This window comes from Mobula birostris, chromosome 2 (assembly GCF_030028105.1).
Source record: "Mobula birostris isolate sMobBir1 chromosome 2, sMobBir1.hap1, whole genome shotgun sequence".
Classification (NCBI taxonomy): domain Eukaryota; kingdom Metazoa; phylum Chordata; class Chondrichthyes; order Myliobatiformes; family Myliobatidae; genus Mobula; species Mobula birostris.
The window spans coordinates 65730524-65745064 of NC_092371.1; the positions used below are offsets into that span (position 1 = coordinate 65730524).

Consider the following 14541-nt stretch of genomic DNA (forward strand, 5'->3'; position numbering starts at 1 on the left):
GGCATTCCATCACACTAATCACTTCTTCCAAGTAGGAACTGAGGTATGTGATATTAGCCGTGGAAGGCTCCACCTACCTTTTCATAAATACTATTCTCGTGATTGCAAACCTGCCGGGGCTGTAATGAGTAAATCGATCACGAAGTAATGGATCAATTAAAAAAAAAGATGAATAATGGAGAAATGGGGCAAAGAAAGCTGGGGAAAATTAGAAAGGAGAACGTACGACTGAGAAGGGGCGCAAACGGACAGGAGGTAACCAAGGGACGATGACCGAAGAGTGGTAGCAGAAGGAATGAATCAGACAGCAACACAAAGAAAACAGATGATACACTGTCTCCGTGCTTTGGCTTAAAGTCATGACGCTACACCACGTCCCAAATTCTAGTGGATTCCGTCTCAACCACGAGTGGAGCTGTTTGCTTTAATTTCGAGGATCAAAAAGGTGGTTTCTGCTGTGAAGCGTTTCCGGAGCAAGACTCGGCAATTATTGCACCGCCCCTCCCGCGGCTTTAACAGACTAGCACTCTGCTGAGCCGCAAGAAGAGTAGTTTCCAGGTGAAGTGGCATGTCTTTGCACAGATTCGGCGTTTATCCGCTTGAGGAAGAATGAATAATTAAAAGTGCGGATCGCGGCGTGAATCGGGGCGGCGGTCCTTTTCAGACATCAGTTGGGATTGGAAGGAGGTTCGTACTATTCGGCTGCTGCCGTTTGGGAACGAGGTCTAGCCCCCTCCAGCGCGGGCATAGCGTCTGGGCTGTGAACCTACATTAACTTGGCGTTTCAATGACCGTTTCAGTCAGCGGCTGGCAGAGGAGACACGTGTCAGGAGCAGCTTTGGGGGAAGAGAGGCGAAGGTAAGTGACCTATTGTGGTAAAATTGATCAGCCCTTGAAAGGCAGCCAATCACACCCTCCGGCGGCGGACCCATAGACACAGATCGGATTTCCCCAGAACCCCGCTCACTCTCTGGATCTGAATGAATGTCTGATCGACACGCACCAGTCCCCGCAGCTGAGCCGTAGACCCCTGCTTCCAGTTACCCTTTCGCTGTCTAATCTGCTCTGATCCCCGCAGCGCGAAATATTTTCTCGATGTGTGGTGTTGCTGTAAAGTTTGGTGCGTTTCTTTCATTTTGGCTGCATCGGAATGCGGTTCCATTGATCACGGGGGCGGGGGGGAAGGACGGTCCGACTCCCCCCTCCTCTTTTTAAAGGCTTCCTCCTTTATTCATTGACTGCTAGAAAGAAGTCCGCCGATTTAGCTCACTCCAGATGACCGTGCCTTTACCGTTAATTTCACTGGTGCTACAATATCCAGATCTTGGTCTGGAACTGTCCCCAAACTTTCGCAGTCTTGCCTAATTTATCTTTTTAACAGGGTGATAATGGAAATAGATTTACAACGTGGGGTATAATAGGACTTCGGCACTGCCTACTTGTAATCTTATAATATTGTATTGATAACTGAGGCGCACATTCGCACGTACAGGCGCGCTCCATAGCCGGGAGAAATGGGCAAATCGATGTAATTATTCAGTATGAGCGCGTTTAATGATCTTTTTATTTATGTTGGTGATACACATTTGCACCATCCAGGGCGTGACGTATCTCGCCAGGCACTCCCAGTATTCCAGCACAACGGGCTGTGCCCGGTGTACATAGGGTGAAGGATAAACGCAGCGTGTTCATTTGCACTTGATTTATGCTTAAGTACCGCAAAAAAAATCGCAATGAGTAAATACGTGTCGGATGCCCACTAAACCGCAGCTCATCATCCCGTGATGCCAGACACCCAAATAATCCCTCGGCAGAGTGAAGTGAATCCCATTAGTTGAAGATGACCGGCCGATTGTCTACACCGTCGTGCGTGTTCGTGTACGTGCGTGTTTGTGTGTTTTCAGTCTGGGGGAATATCTGCGAAGCGTTGAATAATATGTTTTATCGTCAACATTTCCAGATGATCTTTTTTTAGTGGAACAAAGAAACTTGTGCGCACTGTGGGTGCTTTTTCTATCGGATGACCCACGGTTCTGCAAAATGGTTTTCTCAGAATTTTGCATATCAACAGAACGTGTTGGAAACACTCAGCAGGCCAGACAGCATCTAGGAAAATAGAAGCGATTAAAGTTCAAAGTAATGTTTCAGATGGAACAACCTTCTTCAGAACCTTGGAGTTTATTGGCTGATTTGCTCTATTTGCATATCTGGGTGCTCAAAGTCCAAAATACTGGGTTTTGATTATCAGCAATCTCTTGGTATTTGTACAGCTGAACCATCTCTGGTTCTTACTCAGATGTTGGGTATATTCCATGAATAAATATGATCAAAAGCTGCACACTTCTTAAAATGAAAAGTGGAATCTTCTCATTTCTCTATAACTTGTCAGTTTCTGATCACTGGGTACTTTTACATGGCAAAAAAAATGAGAGATGTGGGCTGAAGCAATGGGGAAGTTAAACTTCTTTCTTGTTGAGTTGCCAGTTCCTGATTTGTGTAGTTTTACCTGTTAAAATACATTTTTATTCAAAAATGAGAGGTGTGGGTTGAAGCAGAAGAGAAGTTAATGAATTTAACTCATTCCAAATGAGGAACATGTAGTACCAGTGACTTACATTTCTGGTGAATTTTATTTCATTGCGTTGACTCCCCCCTCCCCAACTAAGAAAAACTGTGATACACAATTGAGAGGTTATCACCCTGAAACATACAAACTTCTTGTGAGGAGTTTAGATGAAGGGTCAATCATTTTCCTGGCCTGACTGTTTTGAACTGGGATCACTATCACAACTCAAAAACAGTTAGAGCATAAGATATAGGAACAGAATTAGGCCATTTGGACCTTTGGGTAGGCTCTGCCATTTTATCATGGCTGATCCAATTTTCCTCTCAGTCCCAATCTCTTGCCTTCTCCCCATATTCCTTCATGCCCTGAACAATCAATTCCACAGATTCACCACTCTCTGACTAAAGAAATTCCTCCTCACCTCCTTTCTAAAAGGACGTCCTTCTATTCTTGTGGTTCTGTAGAATGGTCTCTGGATTCTTTCAAAAAAGAGTTAGATAGAGCTCTTAAAGATAGCGGAGTGAAGGGATATGGGGAGAAGGCAGGAAAAGGGTACTGATTGTGGATGATCAGCCATGATCACAGTGAATGGTGGTGCTGGCTCGAGGGGCTGAATGGCCTACTCCTGCACCTATTGTCTATTCTGAGTCTGTGTCCTCTGGTCTTAGACTTTCCCACCATAGGAAGCATCCTTTCCACATCCACTCTATCAAGGCCTATCACCATTCGATAGGTTTCAATGAGATCACCCCTTATTCTTCTGAATTCCAGTGAGCACAGGCCCACAGCCATCAAACACTCTTCATATGACAAGCCATTCAATCCTGGAATCATTTTTGTGAATCTCCTTTGAACCCTGACCAGTTTCAGCACATCCTTTCTAAGATGATAAGCTGCTCACAATACCCCAAGTAAGGCCTCACCAGTGCTCTATAAAATCTCAACATTACATCCTTGCTTTTATATTCTGGTCCTTTTGAAATGAATGCTAACGTTGCATATGCCATCTTCACCACAGACTCGGCCTGAAAATTAACCTTGAGGGAATACTGCACAAGGACTCCCAAGCCCCTTTGCACCTCCACCTATCTTCATATCGTCGGCAAACTTTACAACAAAGCCATCAATCCATCATCCAAATCATTGACAAATAATGTAAAAAGAATCTGTTCCAACACAGAGCCCAGTGGAACACCACTAGTCACCGGCAGCCAGCCAGAGAAGGCTCCCTTTATTCTCACTCTGCCTCCTGCCAATCAGCCATTGCTTTATCCATGCTAAAATCTTTCCTGTAATACCAATGGACTTGTAGCTTATTAAGCAGCCTTATGTGTGGCCCCTTGTAAAAGACCTTGTGACAATTCAAGCACACGTCAACCAATTCTCCTTTGTCTATCCTGCTTATTATTTCTTCAAAGAATTCCAACTGATTTGTCAGGCAAGATCTTCCCTTGAGGAAACCATGCTGACTATGGCCTATTTTATCATGTTCCTTCAAGTACTCTGAGATCTCATCCTTAATAATCGACTGCAACATCTTCCCAACCACTGAGGTCAGACTAACTGGCCTATAGTTTCCTTCCTTCTGCCCCTCTCACTGTGCCTAGTGTCACTTTATGGACATACAATCAATTTATGTATATAATCCATCTTATTTATGTTATGCTTTTTGGTTACTGTGTTCATTGTCTTGTTTTTGCTGCGTCAGATTTGAAGTAACAGTTATTTCATTCTCCTTTACGCTGGTGTACAGGTTATGATATTCTAAACAAAGCGCAAGCGATACAGAGCTGAGAGTCAAAGCCGCTTCATCCTGTGGATGATTAATCTTTGAAATTCTCTATTCATGAGGCTGTAGAAACTTTGTCACAGTACATTCAAGGCAGCAATCAGTAGATTTTTGAGTATTAGAGGAATCAATAAATATGTATTTGGTACAGGAAAGAGACAGGTAAAAGATTAGCCACAAGCTTATTGAATGATAGAGTGGGCATGAGGGGCTCAAGTAAATGGAAAAGGCATAGAAACTTGCCTGCCTTTGTAATGGACGTTTAGAGCTCTTCAAAAGTACCTCTACTCAGCATAGTTGTTGTAAACTGAATTAGCTCCCAACAGCCTGTTCCCAACTCAGTTGTCAGACCTTATTCCAACATTCCCAGCCATTAATTATATTAAAAGCAAGTGAGAGTTTAACAGTGGAATCAGTACTGATAAACGTATATTTGTGCATTGGTATCAACATTGTGCATCTATAATCTCCACAGCCAACATATCAGACAGGGCAGATTGGAGAAGTTGGGTTGGTACTCAGACAAAGGTGCTCAAGAGGAGATTTGATGATGGTGTACAAGCTCGCAAGTAGTTCAGGTGAAGTAAGTAGAAGGTTGTTTCCATTGTTGGATAGTTCAAGAACCAGGTTCAAAATCTGGGCAAAAGATACAATGGAGGATACAGGATTTCTTTAAATGGAGACTAATTATATGCGGCCTTCAGTTCTGGGATGTGTGATAGAATATATGCTTTCGAAAGGGAATTAAATAGGCATTTGAGAGAAATAACTGTGGGGTATTGGGGAGAATGGAACTTCTATGAAGCCAGAATTGGCTTTATGGGCTGAATGGCCCTGTTCTGTGCTGTACCAATGCTATGATTCAGATCCCTTCTACACAAAATAAGTTTGAACCGTACTTTTACTAATGAATTGAAATCTTTGCTCACGTTTGTAGATGAGCTGAATAGTTTGTATCTGTGTCATGGATTCCACGTAGCACAAATTAATGAAAGGATGTATGTTCTGATTTGTATTCGGAGCAGTTTATCAAGGGAATGATTTCTATGACATTTTGATAGATTATAAAAAATAACTTTAAAATGTGTGGTTTTGAATTGATCATCCTGGACTCTTCCTATCCAGAACACCTGCAATAGGGCATGGGGGTTGTGGCTGAGGAAGAAAATACAATTTTAATAAAATTATGATATACAGCTTATTCTAATTTTATTAATTTTAGAAGTGTTGAGATGATTTTTCACTTTTAATGTGAGGATACAGGTTTGGTAACCAGATTCCTTCCACTAATTTCCTTAATTTGCTAATTGAACCAAGCTGAGATCTCTTGAATGGTTAAATGATGAAGACATTTTCTGAATTAACCAATAAATCTGTTTTGCTGGTATAATTTGTGCTTATATATATTTTAAGTAACCTATTTCTGAAGCCCATCAAATTCTTGCTACGTAAATAGAGCTGGTGAAGCTGTTTATTTAGATCCTGAAAGGTGAATTCCTTTATTTTACAGAGTTTCTTCTACTTAGGCAGCACCAAGTGATCAAAGTTGCTTCCACTTTGGTTTTGTGGGTCCTGAAGTGGTTAATGAGGCCAATATGGGAACTTCATGCTCTTTCATGAATGGGTCAGGTGATGACTAATAGGGCAGATAGTTTGTGTGCTAGAACACGGCTTTCTCTACAGTCAGAAGATTATTTAGAAATCTGTGTTTTAGTACTGCATGTTCGTATCAAAGCTTTGGCTTTATTTTAATTTCATTCTAATATCAGTAAAAATATATAGAAAACTTGAGGAGATTAATGTAGAAAGGGAAGTATTTACTTTAAAATTAAAGAATAAAGTTGTGATGGAGCACTTGGAAATTTGCTCTGACCCCTAGACCTTTACCAGATAATGCAAAATACTTGCTGGATCTTTTATTTAAAGAGCTTGGTTAAAGTTGTCATTTTTTTTGAATAGAATTTGATATTAGAGTTTAAAAATGCCATAAGCAGGTTATTACCCAAATTTTCTTCATATTTTCTTAAAGTTGGAGCAATGAAGTTCAGAAGTTGTATTTGAATTTGGAGTTTATAAAATAATTTCATCAAGAAGACTGGACAAAAACATTGTAGCCTTGATTTGGCATTAGCATCCACATCTTTGCATCATAGTAATCACATTGTAGTGCACTTTGCTACACAATACAGTATTAGTACAGTACTCAGATTAATATCTTCGATGCTTCACAGAGCACTGTGTCCACTTAACATCTTGATGCAAATTTCTGGATTTTTGTGCATTATTAAAGACGTTCGAAGGGTAAAGGGCATTAATGAAATTAACAAGATTGCAAGTGTTACCGAAGCGTCCGAATGATTAAGGCATAAATGCAACTTTATTCAGTGACATTTAGGAAGGGGAAGAACAACAGTTGAAGCATTCACCAGTTGAAACAGACTGATTCATCTGAGATGCACCACTGAACTCCACAGGACATCCTTTCTCCTTGTGGCTATAAGATGCTACAACTCCTCCTCCTTAAGCATATAAGCATATGGTTTCATTGCACATCTGTATTTTGCAGTATTACTTTTTAATGTACACTTTGTATTTTTCCATACCTCAATGCTTATAATTTTTATCTTAAGGTACATATTTCTGACTGAACAACCTTGCAACAGTAATTTCCTTCAGGATAAATAAATCTTTATCTTGTGGAGAAAATAGCAGCTGTGTATTTAATAGTATTACAAATATCATCTTTATAAAGTGATAGTACCGTTCAGTAAAACAATATAAAACACTTCACGGAAGAGTAATCTGACAGAAACTGAGCAAGTTATATGACAGGGTATCCAAAAGCTTGGCTTGGGAAGTAGTGGTTTTAAAAGAGAGGATAATCTGTGGAGGTCATTCCAGTGCAGTGAGCCCAGATGGCACAGCCATCAGTCGTATTATTTGATGAGAGATAACAATGCCAGAAATATTTCACTTGCTATATTAATTTCACTCCACAAAAACTTCCATGTTGGTTCTCATATTTTCAACTTTGATACCCAGCAATAGTATGATGTGACTTTGTGTTTGAGTATAGCATGTTTGCTTAGATGGAGATATAATCCCAAGTTGCTGTTTACCGAAGTTTTGGTGTACTAAAGATTCGAAAGATGATTAATCATGAATTTCCATTTAGCAATGATACTAAACATCTGTCAGCTGTTGACACTTGGTAAAACACGATGTGCTGTTTCCACTTTATTAGAAAACTCAGCAATTACAATTACTTTGAATGTTTTTAACTCAAGTTACAAACCTATATTTGTATTTTAGTCATGACATGACAAATTATTAAATAAACCAACATGGTATTTGAAAGTGTGAAATGGCTTCCCATATCTTGTTAGTAGGAAATGCATTGGTTAAAGTTAAAGCCAATTCTTAATATATTTTAAAAATAATTTAAAGTTATGTTGTTGCATTGAGCTGATAATAACTCAGATATATTTTAAGCCAGGTGTTCCCAACCTAGGGTTCACGGACCCCTTAGTTAATGGTAAGGCTCCATGGAATGAGAAAGGTTGGAACCCCTGTTTTAAGTAGTTGAATATTAATTTCTGTTTTCCATTTTCTGATTCTTGTCAAGATATGTTAGTGCTGGAATTCACGAACAAGTCTGATCAGCAATTGCCTCATCATTACATTTATTTTGTGAGGGGGCATGGAATAATTCCATAGCAAAGTTCATGTTGGCTGTTAATCACAGGCAGAAAGTTAAATCTGGATTTTACATTAACCATCTCCATGTGTCCTTCAGCATTACTTTTATTGAGGAGTAAGTTTACAGCATATGCCCAGTTAACTTTGAAATCAAGAAGTTGCTGTGTATATTGCACTCATCCTTCACACGTTGTCCCTTGCTGGGAGATGAAAAATTGCGTATAGTTGTGGTACTTGCACTCCAAATGTGCCAGGAAGAGCTTCTGTTCAGTTGTAATGAACTCTTTAGACAGTGTGACCAATCTGTTAAATGCGCAGGTGTCCTGGAAGACGCTTGACAATCAAGCCAGCCATGGAAGTACCTGAAGGAGAGTATTGTCTATGAATTGCTGCCTGACAACCTCTCTGGCCTTTCTTCAGCTGCGGTATCTCCATCATTCAGATTTTAATTTTTGAAGATTTTGTAAATCTTTTTATACTTCTCTCTTAATCCCATCTTTCCATCTGTATTTTGCTTTTCACATATTAAAATGTTAAATGATTTTGGGGGGGTACCTTCAAATTGAGTGTGGGGTGTGGCCAGGTGGTTAGGGCATTGGGCTCACGGTTTGAAGGTTGTGGGTTCAAGTCTCAGCCAAGGCAGCATGTTGTGTCTTTGAGCAAGGCACTTAACCAGCTGCAGTCCACCCAGCTGAAAATGGGCACTGGCAAATGCTGGGGGTTAACCTCACGATAGACTGGCGTCCTATCCGGGGGGAATCTCGTACTCTCAGTTGCTTCATGCCATGGAAACCGGCATAAGCACCAGCCTGATGAGCCTGTAAGGCTCAGGACAGAGCTTTAACTTTTTAACAGAACCCCTGCAGATGATCACACTCTGAATAGGACCTTAAATGGGAAAAGCTGATATACAAAAGCTGCCACAAAAACTTTCAGGTCGCTATGACACCATTCCTTTACCACTGATCACAAATCCTCCAGCATTAAGTAAAGGCAAAACTTTCCTCCCACAGTTAGGCATCTTTTGAATCCACTACCGGGTTCTGGAAATGATCAGATTTCAAGCTGAAATCTAGTTGCTTGGTGTGGCACTGAGGGAGTGCTTTTGTTGAGAAAGTAATTGATAAAATGATACTTCCCTGAATGTATTCACATATCTATAGCATTAGTTAAACTCATACCAATAGGAGTTTTGGAAAAGTTCCGGTTCCTGGATGGAGCTTGGTGACTTCACTGAGATGTTTTAGGCAGTCATTAATTGAACTGCTTAAGAATAATTTGCAAGTATCAGAATCAGCTTTATTATCACTGATGTTTTTGTGAAGTTTGTTGTTTTGCGGCAGGAGTATGGTGCAGAACATAAAATCACTTGAAGTTACAAAAGTAAATGATGGACAAGATGAATCATGAGGTAGTTTATATGGTGCGTGGACCATTCAGAAATCTGATGGGGTGGGGAAGAAGTTGCTCCTAAAATACTGAGTGTGGGTCTTCTGGCTCCTGTGTCTCTTCCTAGTTGGTAGAAAGGTGAAGAGGGCATGTCCCAGATGGTGAGTGTCTTTGATGATGGAGGGCACCTCCTTGAGGCGAACTCTACAGTTCTCCGAGGCCGCTTGCGATCTTGCGCACTGGAGGCTACATACCAGGCTGTGATGCATCCGGTCAGAATGCTTTCCGGTGTACATCTGTAGAAGGTTGCAGGTGTAAGCAATCTTAAAGTAAAGCCCCATTGAATAATTAGACAATTACTTTCTAGGTTAATTAGTCTGGCACAGAATTGTGGACTGCTGACCTGCTCTATGTTTTATGTTCTATGAACCAAAGCAGCAATGTGTCTGTCTTTTTGTCATCATTTCTCGTCACTTCAGTAATTCACTCATCCATTGAAAGCAGTTATATTAGAGTTTTTTGCTCCGAGACTAAAATAGACACTGTACTTCTGTATCACGTAGTTAGATCTTTCTTGCTTGACTGGTTTCTGGGTGTTGCTATACAAAACATGCAATGGTTTAATAACCTTGCTGCTCTCTGCCTATATTTGTTTCCCGGAGCTATGGTTTCATAACCTGGAATCACTAATATGATTTTTTTTTTGCAGGTCAAGATAGTTGACATAGATTTTGTCATTTGTTTTGAAAGCATCTAGTGATTCAAAAATGATTGTGTTGAGTGCAGGTCTTAAACTGCAGAAACTTGCATTGCAACATCTGTCTGCTAGTATGCTCAGTGCCAAAATAGCTGCTGTGTTTACCTACATAACAACAGTAAGTATTGGATGGCCTAAGGACATGTAAGGGCAGAAATCAACCTCAACTTATATCCTTACCAGTTCTTTCTGCATCAAGTTGCTGCACAGGCTCAGGACTTCGGAAGCCGGAGGAATTGTGGAGCCCTGAAGTGGAGCTCTGTGCCAGGTTGGCTCTCCATCCACGCAGGGTAAAGGCTCAACATGGTAATTTGGCTTATTATTGTCACGTGTACCATCATATAGTGGGGGGGGGGGGGAGAACATGCATATAAATCAGTTCATTTCAACAGAACGTTGAGTTAATACACAGTAAAACAATAATAAGAATGCAGAATAAAGTGTTACAAAGAAAATGGGCTAAAAGGCCCATTCCTATCCTTACTGCTCTATGTTTTATATTCCGTGAACCAAAGGAGCAATATGCCTGATTTGTCATAATTTCTTGTCACTTTAATAATTCATTCATCCATTGAAAGTAATCCCCTACATTAGAATTATATGCTCCGAGACTAAAATAGTCTTTCTTTTGCTGCTCTGTATCACATGGTTAGATCTTTCAAGCTTGACTAGATCTTTCAAGCTTGACTAGTTTCTGGGTGTTGCTATACTCTGTTGCAATAGTTTAATGTAAAGCACTAGATCCTTTTTCATGCAACACTTGCTGCACTCTGCCTATGTATGTTTCCCAGAGTCGTGGTATCATAACCTATGATCACTAATTAGATTTAGATTACAGAGAAAGTATAGCGCAGGTCAACAATAAGGTACAAGATCATAATGAGGTAGAATGTGAGGGTAAGAGTCCGTTCTTATTGTGCTTGGAACTGCTCAATTGTCTTACAAAAGCGGGATATAAATTGTCCTTGAGGTTGGTGATACCTTTATTCTGGCTTCTAATCTTCTGCCTAATGGGAGGGGGAAGAACGAATGCCCGGCGTGGGTGGGGTCTTTGATTGTGCTGGCTGCCTTACCAAGGCAGTGAGTATTGCAGAGAGAGTCCATGAATGGGAGGCTGGTTTCTGTGATGTGTTGATTAGTATCCTTGACTCCTTGTCATTTTGCCTGGTCATTAGCAGAACAGCTGCTGTACCAAACTGTGAATCATCTGATTGTGGCGATATTGTGTGTCACAGGACAGAGTTTGGAGCATGCGCAGAACTGACAGAATGATCGAGAAGCCTGTATGTCAGACATGGTTGCTGTTTGCTGTTAAATAAAAGTTCTAGTTATGTTCTTCCAGAATATGTGTCTTTATGAGTAACCCACTGTACGTATAATGAACACAACTTGGTGTCAGAAGTCGGTCTGGAAGAATAATTCGTTTCGTTAACACGGGAGAAGCGAAGATAATCGGGGAAAAAAGAGCGCAAACTTTTTTTGTTGTTTGTTAACAGCTTTAAAAATGGAAATTTTGCAACCCCCATCAACGCTTCAGCTGACTGGAAACGTAGCTCAAAACTGGAAAAGACTTAAATAGCGTTTTGAAATTTATTTATCGGCGATCGGAGCAGATAATAAAATGGAGAAAACGAAAGCTGCAACTCTACTTCACGTAATAAGGGATGATGCAACTGAGGTATATAACTATTTTACTTTTGAAAATGGAGATAATTTGAACCTAGTCAAGTCCAGTTACTTTTTATTGTCATTTTGGCCATAACTGCTGGTACAGTACACAATAAAAACAAGGCAATGTTTTTCAGGACCATGGTGCGACATGAAACAATACAAATACTACACTGAACTGCGTAAAACAACACGAAAACTACACCAGACTACAGACCTACCCAGGACTGCATAAAGTGCACAAAACAGTGCGGGCATTACAATAAATAATAAACAAGACAATGGGCACAGGTTACTGTCAGTCCAGGTTCTGGGTATTGAGGAGTCTGATGGCTTGGGGGAAGAAACTGTTACATAGTCTGGTCGTGAGAGCCTGAATGCTTCGGTGCCTTTTGCCAGATGGCAGGAGGGAGAAGAGTTTGTATGAGGGGTGCGTGGCGTCCTTCATAATGCTGATTGCTTTACGGATGCAGTGTGTGGTGTAAATGTCTGTAATGGCAGGAAGAGAGACCTCGATGATCTTCTCAGCTGACCTCACTATCCACTGCAGGGTCTTGCGATCCAAGATGGTGCAATTTCCAAACCAGGCAGTGATGCAGCTGCTCAGGATGCTCTCAATATAACCTCTGTAGAATGTGGTGAGGATGGGGGGTGGGAGATGAACTTTTCTCAGCCTTTGCAGAAAGTAGAGACGCTGCTGGGCTTTCTTGACTATGGAGCTGGTGTTGAGGGACCGGGTGAGATTCTCCGCCAGGTGAATACCAAGAAATTTGGTGTTCTTAAAGATCTCTATGGAGGAGTCGTCAATGTTCAGCAGAGAGTGGTCGCCCCGTGTCCTCCTGAAGTCAACAACTATCTCTTTTGTTCACATTCAGAGACAGGGTGTTAGCTCAACACCAGTCCGTTCGCCGCTGCACCTCCTCTCTGTATGCTGACTCATCGTTCTTGCTGATGGGACCCACCACGGTCGTGTCATTGGCGAACTTGATGACGTGGTTCGAGCTGTGTGTTGCAGTACAGTCGTGGGTCAGCAGAGTGAACAGCAGTGGACTGAGCACATAGCCCTGGGGGGCCCCTGTGCTCAGTGTGATGGTGTTGGAGATGCTGCTTCCAATCCGGACTGACTGAGGTTTCCTCGTCAGGAAGTCTAAGATCCAGTTGCAGAGGGAGGTGTTCAGGCCCAGTAAACTCAGCTTTCCAATCAGTTTCTGAGGAATGATTGTGTTGAATGCTGAACTGAAGTCTATGAACAGCATTCGAACGTACGTGTCTTTTTGGTTGATTTAGGCTAAAAGTAAAAATCGACAAGTTTGAAGCGTTTTGTATACTGAAGTGCAACGTGACATATGAGAGATATAAATTCTTTACATGCAGGCAGAAAGCTGGTCAAATGATTGATCAATTTGTTATGGAATGGAGAAACCACAGTAAAACATGCGAGTTTGCAGAGCTGAAGGACTCTCTCGTTAAAGACAGAATTGTTTGCGGCATTCTGGATAATTCTCTGAGAGAAAGACTCTTAAGAGAACCAGACGTAAATTTGGAAAACGCTTTGATTCTCTGCAAAGCTTCGGAAACCATAAAGTCACAGGCTAAAGAGCTTTTTATTGAGAACTGCAGCTGTGAATAACAGTGAACATGTTAGAAAAAATAATGAAGCGACTGAAATCAATAGAGAGCAAGACGTCGTTTGAAAGAAGAAAAAAACTTTGTGATCGCTGTGGGTGGCAGCACCAACCTAAAATGTGTCCAGCGTATTGGAAACTGTGCAACAACTGTAGTAAGAGTAATCATTTTTCACGCTGTTGCAGAAGTAGAAAGAAAATAAAACAAGTGAAAAAGCAACGGCAGTAGGAGTTCGCTTCAATGCAAGTGATAATGAAAGAGACAGTGAGAGAGTATGAGATTCAGTTTCATCACCGTCTTGAGCAAGAACACTCACAATGGGCACAGTATAGGAAGCAGTGGAACGTGAATTGACATCTAAGGAGACGTTTGTTGCAACTGCAGCAAGGCTACAAGACAAAATGAACACATGGACACAGAAAGCTACAGTAATTGAAGAAGTACAACCCAGATCATACATGGTCCAGACAGAAAAAGGAGCAGGGTTAAGAAGAAAATGCAAAGACCTCAAGAAAGAGCCAACTTCAGAGTTTCCATTAACTGATGCAGACCAGACAAAACATGAAAATAACAATGAAACACAAGAACTGCGTGAACCACTTAGAAAGTCTACTCATGCTCATAAACCCCCAGTGAGACTGATAGAGACATGTTAAATTATGCATTTGTTTTGATTAATGTTGCTAATTGTTTTTAAGGAAAGGAAGGTGTGGTGATATCATGTGTCATGTGACAGAGTTTGGAGCATGAGCAGAACAGACAATGATTGAGAAGCTTGTATGTTAAACGTTCTTGCTGTTTGTTGTTAAATAAAAGTTCTAGTTATGTTCTTTCAGAATATGTGTCTTTATGAGTAACCCACAGTACGTATAAAGATCACAACACTGATTAGGATGTTTTCTACAGTGCATTGATTAAAAATTGGGTAAGGGTCAGTGGAAACAAGCCAAAATTTCTTTCATCTCCTGAGGGGGTAAAGACGTTGGGAGAAGTGGGATTATATATTCCTCAAATATATACAGGTATCCCCCACTTTTCGAACGTTCG

At 40.9% G+C, this 14541-nt stretch overlaps 1 protein-coding gene across 1 annotated transcript in view; it reads left to right on the forward strand.

The window, feature by feature from the left end:
* Nucleotides 1-352: 352 nt before the first annotated feature.
* LOC140187157 (proto-oncogene tyrosine-protein kinase Src-like) overlaps nucleotides 353-14541 on the forward strand; it is a 223432-nt gene continuing 209243 nt past the window's right edge. Inside the window, exon 1 of the mRNA XM_072242161.1 lies at nucleotides 353-858. The gene's annotated coding sequence lies outside the window, so the exon portion shown is untranslated. The remainder of the gene's footprint in view (nucleotides 859-14541) is intronic.